The sequence below is a fragment of the Aquarana catesbeiana genome, linkage group LG02, assembly GCF_042186555.1.
Source record: "Aquarana catesbeiana isolate 2022-GZ linkage group LG02, ASM4218655v1, whole genome shotgun sequence".
Classification (NCBI taxonomy): domain Eukaryota; kingdom Metazoa; phylum Chordata; class Amphibia; order Anura; family Ranidae; genus Aquarana; species Aquarana catesbeiana.
Window position 1 is genome coordinate 771,163,532 of NC_133325.1, and position 14,773 is coordinate 771,178,304.

At 43.6% G+C, this 14,773-nt stretch overlaps 1 long non-coding RNA gene across 1 annotated transcript in view; it reads left to right on the forward strand.

Moving 5' to 3' along the window:
* The first annotated feature begins 13,946 nt into the window (after positions 1 to 13,946).
* The window catches only part of LOC141129347 (uncharacterized), a 177,939-nt gene continuing 177,112 nt past the window's right edge, over positions 13,947 to 14,773 (forward strand). The window contains exon 1 of the long non-coding RNA XR_012241812.1: positions 13,947 to 14,198. This is a non-coding gene — a long non-coding RNA (uncharacterized lncRNA). The remainder of the gene's footprint in view (positions 14,199 to 14,773) is intronic.

Consider the following 14,773-nt stretch of genomic DNA (forward strand, 5'->3'; position numbering starts at 1 on the left):
CTATCTCTCTATCTCTCTATCTATATCTCTCTATCTATATCTCTCTATCAATACCCCTCTATCTATACCCCTCTATCTATATCTCTCTATCTATACCCCTCTATCTATATCTCTCTATCTATATATCTATATCTCTCTATCTATATCTCTCTATCTATATATCTATATCTATACCCCTCTATCTATACCTCTCTATCTATACCCCTCTATCTATATCTCTCTATCTATACTCCTCTATCTATATCTCTCTATATCTATATCTCTCTATCTATATCTCTCTATCTATATCTATATCTCTTTCTCTCTATCTATATCTATATCTCTCTATCTATATCTCTCTATCTCTCTATCTATATCTCTCTATCTATATCTCTCTATCTATATCTCTCTATCTATACCCCTCTATCTATATCTCTCTATCTATACCCCTCTATCTTTATCTATCTATATCTCTCTATCTATATATCTATATATCTATATCTCTCTATCTATACCCCTCTATCTATATCTCTCTATCTATACCCCTCTATCTATACCCCTCTATCTATATCTCTCTATCTATACCCCTCTAGCTATACCCCTCTAGCTATACCCCTCTAGCTATACCCCTCTAGCTATACCCCTCTATCTATATCTCTCTATCTATACCCCTCTATCTATATCTCTCTATCTATACCCCTCTATCTAGACCTCTCTATCTATACCCCTCTATCTATATCTCTCTATCTATACCCCTCTATCTTTATCTATCTATATCTCTCTATCTATATCTCTCTATATATCTATATCTCTCTATCTATACCCCTCTATCTATACCCCTCTATCTATACCTCTCTATCTATACCCCTCTATCTATACCCCTCTATCTATATCTATCTATATCTCTCTATCTATACCCCTCTATCTATACCTCTCTATCTATACCCCTCTATCTATATCTCTCTATATATCTATATCTCTCTATCTATACCCCTCTATCTATACCTCTCTATCTATACCTCTCTATATATCTATATCTCTCTATCTATACCCCTCTATCTATACCCCTCTATCTATATCTCTCTATCTATACCCCTCTATCTTTATCTATCTATATCTCTCTATCTATATCTCTCTATATATCTATACCCCTCTATCTATATCTCTCTATCTATACCCCTCTATCTATACCCCTCTATCTATATCTCTCTATCTATACCCCTCTATCTATACCCCTCTATCTATATCTCTCTATCTATATCTCTCTATCTATATCTCTCTATCTATATCTCTCTATCTATATCTCTCTATCTATATCTCTCTATCTATACCCCTCTATCTATATCTCTCTATCTATACCCCTCTATCTATACCCCTCTATCTATATGTCTATATCTATATCTCTCTATCTATATCTCTCTATCTATATCTCTCTATCTATACCCCTCTATCTATATCTCTCTATCTATACCCCTCTATCTATACCCCTCTATCTATATGTCTATATCTATATCTCTCTATACCCCTCTATCTATATCTCTCTATCTATACCCCTCTATCTATACCCCTCTATCTATATATCTATATCTCTCTATCTATATCTCCCTATCTATACCCCTCTATCTATACCCCTCTATCTATACCCCTCTATCTATACCCCTCTATCTATACCCCTCTATCTATACATCTATATCTATATCTCTCTATCTATACCCCTCTATCTATATCTCTCTATCTATATATCTCTATCTCTCTATCTCTATCTCTCTATCTATATCTCTCTATCTATATCTCTCTATCTATATCTCTCTATCAATACCCCTCTATCTATATCTCTCTATCTATACCCCTCTATCTATATCTCTCTATCTATATCTCTCTATCTCTCTATCTATATCTCTCTATCTATATATCTATATCTATACCCCTCTATCTATACCTCTCTATCTATACCCCTCTATCTATATCTCTCTATCTATACTCCTCTATCTATATCTCTCTATATCTATATCTCTCTATCTATATCTCTCTATCTATATCTATATCTCTTTCTCTCTATCTATATCTATATCTCTCTATCTATATCTCTCTATCTCTCTATCTATATCTCTCTATCTATATCTCTCTATCTATATCTCTCTATCTATATCTCTCTATCTATATCTCTCTATCTATATCTCTCTATCAATACCCCTCTATCTATACCCCTCTATCTATACCCCTCTATCTATATCTCTCTATCTATATATCTATATCTCTCTATCTATATATCTATATCTATACCCCTCTATCTATACCTCTCTATCTATACCCCTCTATCTATATCTCTCTATCTATACTCCTCTATCTATATCTCTCTATATCTATATCTCTCTATCTATATCTCTCTATCTATATCTATATCTCTTTCTCTCTATCTATATCTATATCTCTCTATCTATATCTCTCTATCTATATCTCTCTATCTATATCTCTCTATCTATATCTCTCTATCTATATCTCTCTATCTATATCTCTCTATCTATATCTCTCTATCTATATCTCTCTATCTATATCTCCCTATCTATATCTCCCTATCTATATCTCCCTATCTATATCTCCCTATCTATATCTCCCTATCACTATTGATATTGCTACTACTATTGATATTGCTACTACTATTGATATTGCTACTACTATTGATATTGCTACTACTACTACTACTATTGATATTACTACTATTGATATTGATATTACTACTATTGATATTGATATTACTACTATTGATATTGATATTACTACTATTGATATTGATACTACTACTTTTGATATCGATACTACTATTGATACTACTACTACTATTGCTATTGATACTACTACTACTGTTACTACTACTGCTACTACTATTGATATTGATACCACTACTGGTATTAATAACACATAAAAATAAATATGAATAATATGAAATACATGGGTTTATATAAAATCCTACTACAGATCCCAGCGGTGTATACATGGAGATCAGTATATAGGAATAGATGTCTATCTATCTATCTATCTATCTATCTATCTATCTATCTATCTATCTATCCCACCCAGTGTCTATCTATCTGTAGGCCCTAATGCGGGCGAGTGACGGGGGGGGGGGGTATGGGGTTGGTTGGGGCTTTGTTTGCGCCCCCCCCAAAAAAATGGAGCACCAGCCGCCACTGCAGATGAACAAACCTAGAACGCATGCGCAGCTGACAGAACTTCCGTTACCTAATCTGACCATTTTTTTGTGATACAGCACTGCGATATTTTAACTGACAATTGCGCGGTCGTGCAAAAAAAAATCCCAACAAGTGTATATTGATTGGTTTGTGCTAAAGTTATAGCGTCTAAAAACTATGGGATATTTTTTATTTTTTACTAGTAATGGCGGCGATCAGCGACTTATAGCAGGATTGTGGCAGACAAATCAGACACCTGACACTTTGGACACTTTTTGGGGACCAGTGACACTAATACAGTGATCAGTGCTAAAAATATACACTGTCACTGTACTAGTGACAGTGGCTGCGAAGGGTTTACCATCAGGGGCAATCAAATGTGTTTCCTAGGAGTGATTGCTAACTGTGTGGGGGAGGTGCTTTGACTGGGGGAATGTAAAGATCGCTGTTCCTGCTTAGCAGGAACACAAGATCAGCACTTTCCCTTCTCATAGACCGCCGTTCTGCCTTTCTCGGACATTGCATCCACCGGACCCGCTGATTGGCTCCCGCTGTCCAATTACAGCGGGAGTGGGTCACTGGTGGCGAGCGCCCCTGACCCAAAACACAGCCGTGCCACAGTATATCTACGGTGGGTGGTTGCTAAGCGGTTAATATAAGGATCCGACTGACTTGGAGACGACTTCCATTAAAGTCTATGGGGACAAGTCAGATAGAAGTCGCCTTGAAGTAGTACAGGAACCTTTTCTAAAGTTGGAGCGACTTCAGTAGTGCTAATTAAGATGTTACTAAACCCAGGAGCCCCGATTCACTATATCTGGTCTCCTACAGTACATGGAAATGCAATTATTTTAGTAAATATAAACTGCTAAACACTTTTTCTCATTAGCAGGATATAGCAGTCTTGTGACTTCTATCAGTGTCTGGTTAAAGCTTGTAGGAGGAGTTTTCATTCTACTCTGACTGTCCTATGACAGTGCTGATTGACTATGTGCTGATCACATGCACCCTCCCAAGAAAAAAAAACACTCTAGCAATACACACCAAACTGAGCATGTGCATAGTGCCCTCAAGGCTCTGTACTATCAGCAGATGGATTGGGGACTGTGGAAGAAGGAGAGGATCAGAGAAGCAGAATCAAACAGCCTTTTTACACAATGCGGAGGATTAACTCCTTAGGTTCCACAGTGAGTATAACAAGCATGCTTTACTGCATATACAGACTGATTTTACTGTTGTGGGTTTGAGACAGCTCTCATTGACTAAAATAGGATTTCACATGCCACACGACTCAGATCCCAAGTCGCAGCAGTGTGAACTGAGTCTTAGAGCGAGCCCCTGTTCACACCGGTGCGACTAAAAGCTCCAAATCGCATGAGATGTCACACCCTATACGCCTTTCTCAGTGTCACTTGCTGGCTTCCACTGACCTAGCACAACACCTGTAATTTTCTTTTCTTTTTCTTACTGCCGTGGACTTGCAGCTCTTGCCCCCAGAGTGCACAGTCACATGAACTCTCTCCAGGAAGTCCTGGAACCGATAGCGGAGCAAAGAGCAGGAGGTGCTGTGCCCAGAGCAAATGAGTAGAAGGCAACGAGGGTGATTTCCTAAAACTGGAGCACTCAGAATCGGGTGCAGCTGTACATGGTAGCCAATCAGCTTCTAACATCAGCTTTTTTTAATTAAAGTGGAGTTCCACCCAAAAGTGGAACTTCCCTTCATTTGGTACCTTTTCAGGGGGAGGGGCGGGGGGCGGATACCTGTCTTTGACAGGTATCTTATCCCCTCTTTCGGTAGTCGGGGCCGTGGCACATTACGTCACAGCTTGGCTCCCTCCTCCTTCCCCCGCCACCGGGCCAGTAGGACAGCGCAGCGGTTCCTCGCACATGCGCAGTAGGGACCCTGCATGAAACCATAATGTTTCACTACCGGGTTGCCTTACCGGCAATGGCAGCAGCGGCGGCATGCACCCGACAGCTGATGGAAACATCACCTGCAGTGCCGACATCGCTGGGGTCCAGGACAGGTAAGTGTCCGATTATTAAAATTATTTAATAATAATTAATAATTAAAGATTTTAGTAAATCCCAGTCAGATACAGATAGTGCAAGGCAACAACTATATGCCCCTCTGACTTTGGAGGAGCTTCAAGTGGTGACTGGGATGTTCCCTAACTCCAAAGCACTTGGGGAGTATGGTATTCCAGCAGAGGTGTATAAGCAACATGATGAGTCCCTATTGCCTAAATTGTTAGAGGTGTTCAACAAAGCCAAAAAAATAGGTGCCTCCCACCCTCTATGACTAAAACCATTATAGTCTTACTCCTAAAGCCTGGTAAGGACCCCTTGGACCCCGGCTCCTATAGACCGATATCCCTTCTTCAAACAGATGTAAAAATATTGGCAAAGGTGTTGGCCATAAGATTGAACAAGGTAATATCCTCCATAATTCATTCCGATCAAGCAGGGTTTATACCTCAGAAATCTTCGGCTATAAATCTACGCAGGCTATTTATCAATATACAGTCAAGGTCTAATAACATGGGGGATAGAGCTTTGCTCGCTCTTGACGCCCACAAGGCCTTCGATAGTATTGAATGGTCATATCTATGGGCTATCCTTCACAAATTTGGGCTGGGGAAGGAATATATTGCATGGGTTCAATTATTATATAGTTCCCCAAAGGCAGCAATCACAGAGTCAGGGAGAGTATCTCCGTACTTTAGCCTATTTAAGGCACAAGGCAGGGATGCCCTCTGTGGCAGACCTAGTCAGGACAGAGGCTTTTGGAGGGGACTGAATGCAACCCTCTTGCCTACCGATCATGGGCCCTGGCATTTGGGGGTTCAGTGCTCTTTGATGAGCTGTATGCCTGGGGACCCTTGAGGTGGTGTTACTTTGGATTCAAGTCCATATCCCCCCAAGACACACAGACTCTGGGAACCCTTTATATGCCATATTATAAATAGTGACTGATTCATAATGTTGGGGCTCCTAGAAGATGCTGATGTCATCAACTCCAGCCACCTGTCTGTTGTCTGCTATAATGTGTTGATTGTAAATAAGGCTAGTGTGGGCTCCAAGAGTCTTTCACCCATTGTTGTTTGTGTTAATTAACTCTGCTATTGTGAGAAGGTTTTCTTGGATTTGCCCAAAGACTATTCTTGGTTGTTAATTCTGAACAATACATGAGCCTTGAAAGAGCTGATCACATTGACCTGCGGAGACTGAATGTCTGGTCACTTAGGCTGCCTTAAGTGCTGTGTTAATTAACATGTTAATTATATAATTGTATTTTAAGTTGTTGCTAGAGGGGAGGGGAGGTATCCATGAGCCAGCCCTACCTCATTATCTAACCCCTTGTGTTAAAAGTGTATAAAAAGGCTGTATTCTGTCCAATAAATCATTCAAGATTCTACAAGCTATTTTCGGCTAGACTTGTATTCAATGCAGCTATAATAATATATCTCTCTGATGGTCAGACTGGAGGAAGCTGTATTACTGATGGAAACACTCAAGCGGAGTGTGGGACGTTCCGTTACATTGGTGGCAGAAGTGGGACGTTTCCTGCAGTCTGGAACATCCAAATCTCCACCTGGATCCAAGATCAGGATAGCAGACTTCAGTCACCCCAACGGAGATATGGACCTGGCATCAGAGTTCCCAGAGTTTTACCTGGAGCTCAGGCAGCAAATTCGGGTGGAGCTCTGGATTGGAGCCCTCCAGCTCACTGGTATAAAACAGGGCAAGTACTTTCCAACCCAAGAGCAACGGGCCAGTGACCAACGGGCATTGCGGATGGCTTTCCTGGGAGAGCGGCCCTAGGAGCAATGAGTGACTGAGTTGGACAGGCTGGTACAGCAGGAGATAGAGCTGGACAATCATTATTGGGCTCTGCAATGGCACGCAGAGCAGGGATATTTAGGGGAGACAACAGAATGCTCTCCAGAGGGATATGACTTTGGAGGCCCTGGATTGCTGTGGGAGAGCCTTATGCCATTTACACACGACCAGACTGTTCGACAGCAAAGGTCAGATGGAACGAATCCGTCGGACAATTTGATCGTGTGTGGGCTTCATCTGACCTTTTCTGTCGAAAAATCTGACGGACTTTAGAAATAGAACATGTTTCAAATCTTTCCGACGGACTCGAGTTCTATCGAAAAATCCGTTTGTCTATAAGCTAGTCCAACGGACCAAAAACGCTGCTAGGGCAGCTATTGGCTACTGGCTATGAACTTCCTTATTCTAGTCCGGTCATACGTCATCACGTTCGAATCAGTCAGACTTTGGTGTGATTGTGTGTAGGCAAGTCAGTTTCGTTGGAACTCCGTCGGAACTCCGTCGAAAAGTCCTTCAGAGTTCAGTCCGTCGAAAAGTCTGCTCGCGTGTTTGCGGCTTAACAGATCGTTTTGTGTTTGGTGATGAAGGGGAACCTACCCTTGAGGACCTGCGAGAATATAGAGAGGCTATGCTCGGTCTTGCAGGGGTCTCAGAGCTTAAATCTGATCTGGACCATTTGCTAAGGAAGGAACAGCATCTGGAAAGGGCATACAGGAAACTGCTAGAACACGTTCAGCAGCATGCCGAGAATTGGCAGTGGAAACTCCAGAGATTACCGTCTCCAAACCTGAAGTGCTGACAACAGGGCAGAGCTCTGCTAACTTTTGCCCAGCACCAACAGTGGCTTCGGTCTTCTTGAGAGAAGAGGTAGTCGGCCTTTCTCCCACAACACTGACAGGGACATGTGATTTTCTGCCAGCAGCATCTATGGAGTTACAACAAACTTCTCCAGCTGAAGATCTGGTAACTGAACAGAGGGTCCAAGACCTCTGTCCCACACTTTTAGCAATTCCAGAGACTGGGGATTTAATAGACGTTTCTGTAGAGGAGGAACCACCTAGCAAACCCCCAGCAGAAGTGCTGGCAACCGGAGAGAGGGTCCAAGACCTCTGCCCCACACCTGCAGCAATTCTGGAGGCCCAAGGTGAGGAGGTGGCAGTCTATCGCAAGCTGCAGATCAGGATCCAAGGAGAGTATGCAGTCGTCACCTCACAACTGCAGCTTGATCTAGTGTCGGTGGATGGGCCTGTGGTCTCCACTAACAGAAAACCAGCAGAAGTGCTGGCAACCGGGCAGAGTGCTACTAGCCTCTGCCCAGCACCGGCAACAACTGCGGAGTTCCAGGGAGCCCGGGCAGTCGGCCTTTCTCCCCAACAGTTAGCTGGAGCAGATGATGTAGGGAAGCTCCTACGCCCAGCTGAACTGCTGGCAACGGAACAGAGCGCTGCTGGCCTCTGCCCTCAACTAACAGAGGACGGATTTCCTGTAAAGGTGGATGGGACTTCAGTCTCCATCTGTATACCCCAGGGATGCTGGGCAGTCAGCCCAGATGCCCACAGCATGACAGACTGAGCCCAGCCACCCTGTCTTCTCTCCTGCGGCTAAAGGGACTCCAGGGGGAAGGACCTCCAGCTCCACTTCCCCCCAGCAGCGGGTATGTTCTATGAGAGAGGCAGAGGTTGGCTGGGTGAGTAATGCTCTGTTTGGAACAATTTGTTTGGGGTACTGTGTGGGTACAGGCATTAGAGGACTGAAACTATGGACTAACTTCGGAGTCAACCCGTCTGGGGTCTCCTCCTGTGTTAGTCTCCTGCCGAAAGGGGAGAAATGTGACAGACCTAGCCAGGACAGAGGCTTTTGAAGGGGACTGAATGCTAACCTCTTGCCTACCGATCATGGGCCCTGGCATTTGGGGGAACGGTGCTCTTTGTGAGCTGAATGCTTGGGGACCCTTGAGGTGGTGTTACTTTGGATTCAGGTCCATATCCCCCCAAGACACAGATTTTGGGAACCCTTTATATGCCATATTATAAATAGTGACTGATTCATAATGTTGGGGCTCCTAGAAGATGCTGATATCATCAACTCCAGCCACCTGTCTGTTGTCTGCTATAATGTGTTTATTGTAAATAAGGCTAGTGTGGGCTCCAAGAGTCTTTCACCCATTGTTGTTTGTGTTAATTAACATGTTAATTATATTATTGTCTTTTAAGTTGTTGCTAGAGGGGAGGGGGAGTATCCATGAGCCATCCCTACCTCATTATCAAACCCCTTGTGTTAAAAGTGTACAAAAAGGCTGTATTCTGTCCAATAAATCATTCAAGATTCTACAAGCTATTTTCAGGTAGACTTGTAGTCAATGCAGCTATAATAATATATCTCTCTGATGGTCAGACTGGAGGAAGCGGTATTACTGACGGAAGCACTCAAGCGGAGTGTGGGACGTTATATAGCTCCCCAAAGGCAGCAATCACAGAGTCATGGAGAGTATCTCCGTACTTTAGCCTATTTAGAGGCATAAGGCAGGGATGCCCTCTTTCCCCTCTTTTGTTTGCTCTCGCTATCGAGCCATTGGTAGTCTGTATTCGCTCTAATTCAGGAGTCCAGGGGTTTCGGTATGGAGAGCTGCCTGAAAAACTGATGTTGTATGCAGATGACACCATGCTCCTACTGGGAGACATGTCGTCTTCCCTGAGGGAGGCCACGGGGGTCATTCAAAGGTTCGGCCACTACTCTGGTTTAGTGATCAACTGGACAAAGTCGTCCCTTATGATGTTGGATAAGAAACCAGACCCACAATCGGTATCCCTATGGATATCCTGGGTCTCATCCTCGGACGTACATGCCCCTGTCCTCCTCCGTGATTTCCATAGACGTTTTCCCCTCAAGCCTGGTGGTCCGCCGAGGGGGAGGGGTCTTTGAGGAGGGGGTACTGTCAGGACTGGGCTCAGCCCTTCCTTCTCAGAGCGCTCAGCTGTTAGCTAATTGCCAGCTCCTATCTCTCCACAGTTACTCAGCTGTTGATGATATCCTGCTCGTCAGTCCTGCCTACTTAAGCCGTCCAGTCCAGAGGATCTCTGCCTTCGCCTTGGTCAACATCACAGAGGTCTGCCATTCACCCGGGGTGATTTCCTTACCTAGAAATCTAGAACACTTTTGTGTAAAGGTGGGCAGAGTTATGTGTGTGGGAGAGAATTTCCTTGTATCTTAAAGATAACGTATGTCTAGGGACCTGGGAGAGACCACACATTTCCTCGAAGGTCGTTAGGGTCCTATGTATTCGACCGGATAAGTGTAGGGTAGAGCAAAAGTTCATCAAGAACATCAAGGATAACCAATTTGCTGTGGGGGGTTGGTGTCCCTCATGTGGTATGAATCTGCCATGTGGTATGAATCTGCCTGTTGTTGCTGTTGGCCAGTCTGTCCTCTCATAGCCACCCACCCGTCCTGAGGTTTCCCATAGTCGGGAAGTTTCGGGTTGTCAAACATAGGTGTTAAAGGGCTGGAGTCGGTGGATAGTGCATAAGCTGTATGTTGGCAGTACCACAAAGCCAGCGCTGCCTTGGTCAATGGGGAAAGCATAGACATGGTGCAGTATTTGAGGTGGTATCTCCAGAGCAGGTCCCATAAGTCTACTTGTGCCATATCTTGTTCAATCAGTGTTGATGGTTTAGGGCGTGGGAACCATTCACGTAATATGGAGAATATTGCCAAAGCATGATATATTTCGAAATCAGGGAGACCAATACCGCTGGTGTGTTTGTGTGAGCATAAAACTGTGTTTTAATCTGGAGGGGTGGTGTTGCCATACAAATTTAATCGCTAGGGAGCGTAGTGTTCAGTAGAAGGACATTGGGAGGGTAATTGGGTGGGCCTGGAATAAGTAGAGTAGTTTGGGGAGGACAACCATCTTAAGAACATTGATGCACCCAAGCCATGGTAACTTGAGGTGGTGCCAAGAGTCAAGTGATCGTCGATTTTAGTCAGTAAAGAGCTGAAGTTTAGGGGGTAGATGTCATGGAAGTTACGAGGGATCTCAGTCCCTAGATACTTGATAGATTTAGTTTGCCAATGAAAGGGAAAGTTTTGTTAAACCAATAATAGGGTATGGTTGGGTAAGGATATGTTCAGGGCCTCTGTTTTAGTTATGTTCAGTTTAAAACTGCTATGGAGCGCCGAATCGATTGAGCTCATGGAGAAAGGAGGGGATGCTAATGTGTGGTTGTGTCACGTAAAGTAGTAGGTCGTCTGCATATAGAGAGAGCTTACAATGAGCTGGGGGGGGTGGGGATACCATGTATGGATTTGTTGCGATGAATTGCTTGGGCTAGGTGTTTAATGGTTATAGCGAAAAGGAGGAGGGGTAATGGGCAGCCCTGTCTGATCCTGTTGTTGATCTCAAATCTCTCTGAGTGTTCACAATTAGCAGTAACTTTTGAAAAGGGGTTGGAGTAGAGGGACATAATTTTTGCTAAGATTTTGGGTCCTAGTCCGATCTGCTGTAGCGATAATCGGAGAAACGACCAGCTAGGTCTATAAATGCTTTCTCCACGTCGCATGCTAGCAGTCAGGCGGGGCTATGCTTACGTTGAGCGTAGGTGATCAGATGGAGGGTCTTTGTGGTGTTATCCCTGGCCTCGCAGCCTGGGACAAAGCCTACCTGATCACTGTGTATTAGGTCGGGTAGTATGGGGCCAAGGCGGTTCGCGATTATCTTGAAGAACAGTTTGAGGTCCACATTTAATAGTGAGATGGGTCTATAGTTACTGCCGTTTGCGTGATCCTTCCCTGGTTTGGGAATGACAACTATTTGGGCCTGTAGTAAATGAGAGGATAGGGGGTGTGCATCCTCTACTTCCTCAAAGGCCTGTGCCATGATTGGGGCTAACTGATGGGCAAAGGTCTTGTAAAAGGATTTGGTTGAATATGGCTGTAACTGCAATTGCTAAGTCCTTTGGTTCTACCATTTCTGGCAGGCCACGGATCCTTATATTATTGCGTCTGTTTCTGTTCTCTTGGTCATCCAGCCCATAGAACAGTTGATGAATTTGTATGGTGTGTTCATGGAGATTCTCCTCGTGTTCAGTGAGTTTTGTAACTGAATCCTCCACTGTGTGTTCAATGTTCTCAATGCGGTGACCGATATCCCTGAGTAGGTCAGTCAGCTTTTGTTTATATGATCTCTCCAGTCTGCTGATATAGGATTCTATGTCGTTTTTAGTGGGTAGTGCTTTTAAGTATGCTTCCATATCTCAGCCATCTCTGGAGCTGTGAGATGTGGGCCATGGGCTTCCAGAGCAGTGAGAGCTGTGCTCTGAGCCCTGTGGGGAATGCAGTGTCTGTCTGGGGTGTATCTGTGTGGCAGCCTGTGCTGTGGCTGCATGTGTCGCCTCCATCTTGGATGCTGGGGTGGTTCTGCCCTCTGGGCCGATTTTCTGGAGATACCGGCCGATATTGCCCGCTTTTCGTGCTCCGGTGGATCGGGGAGCTGTGCTGCTGCCGCGCCTGCTCATAGGGCGGGATGAGTGCCGAGTGTGCCGTCAGTATGGCGGTGATTATTGTGGCCGGAGCAGGAGCTCAGAGGAGACACGTCCTATCTCTCCATGCGCCAAGCCACCCTTTAGGCCCCATTTAGACTTGAGTGACGCGTCTTTTTGCATGTTTTTGGAGCGGCACCATTCATTTTGAATGGGCCTCCCTCCTCTCCAAAAATGTACCAAAGAAACCCATTTGTCAAATACACTCAAATGTGAACAGGGCCTGACCTTTCTAAACCAGTCTGCAGAATTTTGCATTTTTTTACTGCTCTGTAATACACACTTTTTGCAGTCGGGTTCAAAGTCAAGACTTCAACAACTTGTTCCAAAACTCTGAATTTTGGAGGATTAGGAATGAGGGGACTTTTGTGATTTTGTACTTGTGAATGTGATGATGTTAAAATGTATATGCTCTGAACACAAACAAGTCTCAGCGCTCACTCTGTCCCACATCCAATTGTACAAAGGCAGTTCCCGGCGATGCTGCTCTCCTTGAGTGCCGAAACTCCAAAAGTACTACAAAGAAACAAAGGAGGGTGCAAATGCCTAATGCATTAACTCCAACACCATAACAATATGATTATGTTTTTAGCTTTTTAATAAATTGCTATGGTGTTGGAGGTAATGCATTAGATGTTTGCGCCCCTCTTTGTTTCTTTGTAAAGTTAAAATACATGTATAGGCTAGTATAGGGAAGTATTACAGCCCTGTCAGGTTTTCATTGTGGTCTGTTCCCCAGGTGTCAATTTGTGGTTTCAAATTATAAAAGGGTTCTGGAACCAAAGGTTACTTCAAAGACCCTTTCTGCGTTATATCTGTTTCTGCTATTGCCTAAAACGTCTTAGCTTTACTCTCAATATTACAAGGTCCCACCCTTGATCTTAGCATCCCTGGTACAATTTTTAAAGTGGTTCAGGCCCCATCCTCTCACCAGGCTGGACAGCCAGGGGCTTCCTAAACCAGTCTTCACGAGTTTGCATAATTTGCTGCTCTGTAATATGCACTTTTTGGAGTCTGGTTTAAAGTCAAGACTTTAATGGACATCTGGTTCCAAAACTCTCAATTTTGGAGGTTTAGGAATTTTTAAAAACTTCAGCTGAACTTCAACTGATAGATCTTTTTAGAAGCTTACTCATCTCTACTGATAAGCCAAGGTGTAGACCTTTCTGTGGACTACAATATAAATGAGCAATACAGCCTGGTCTATGATCTGCTCCAAACCTTGGAAAATGATGGAGTTTCAACACATTGATGAGATCTTTACTGTGCTTTCAAGCAGGACGAAATACAAAAACGGTTGTGTTAATTCTAGTGTTATACTGCATCATGCTATGTTATATTTTGCATTATGTTCAATTTTAATAAAAGAAACATGTTTGTCCCTTTTTAGCTCAGCCCTCTGTGACACTGGAAATAAACAGTGCCGGAATTCCGGAGTGTACAGCCTATGGCGCATATCCAGCCGCGGAGATCTCCTGAACTCCATATACAGATAAGATAACCACAGAACATTTGCAGTATGCTAACAAGACCTGGACATTGATCAGCAGATACAATCTGAAGAATGTGACTATGGTGACTTGTCGAGCTTCTCATCCTACCTTTACAAGTCCTTAAGAGAAATCCGTTGTATTAAATGGTACAGAAGGTAAATATTCCAGATTCTGTTTCTGGAGGGAGGCTTATTAGAAACAGGTTTTGTTAACCTTCCAAAACACCAATATCTATGTCCAAGTCTGCATGCTTGCTTTAAGAGGAAGCAAAGGAAAGAAATGGGTGGGGGGGTTGAGGATAGGAACACTTGGCCATAGGTGCTCATGTGGAGTGGGGGGTAGGGGAGGCTATCTATAGCCTTAAAGGCTGCATGTAACTTGATCACGGAACAAAAAGGTCCATTTAACTGTTCCTCTACCATTAACCCACATGCTTCAATCCAAGGTGCCCAGATTTTGTCAACTTTTTTGGAATAGATATGACTTAAAAAGGTAAGTTTCTGAAGAGGTAGGACTGCATTAATAACATATCTCCACATATTTAGTCTAGATGAGATCATTTCTAAGAACTGTCTACCTGGCAGTGTTTGCTTCTTTATATTGTATTTTGATCAATATTGATGAAGCAGCAGGAATCGGCACTGCACTGTGTGATCAGGGTGTGCCCAGACACATCCGGCACACCCCATGCGCACAGCTTATGTGTAGTATGAACATTTTAAGATGTTGG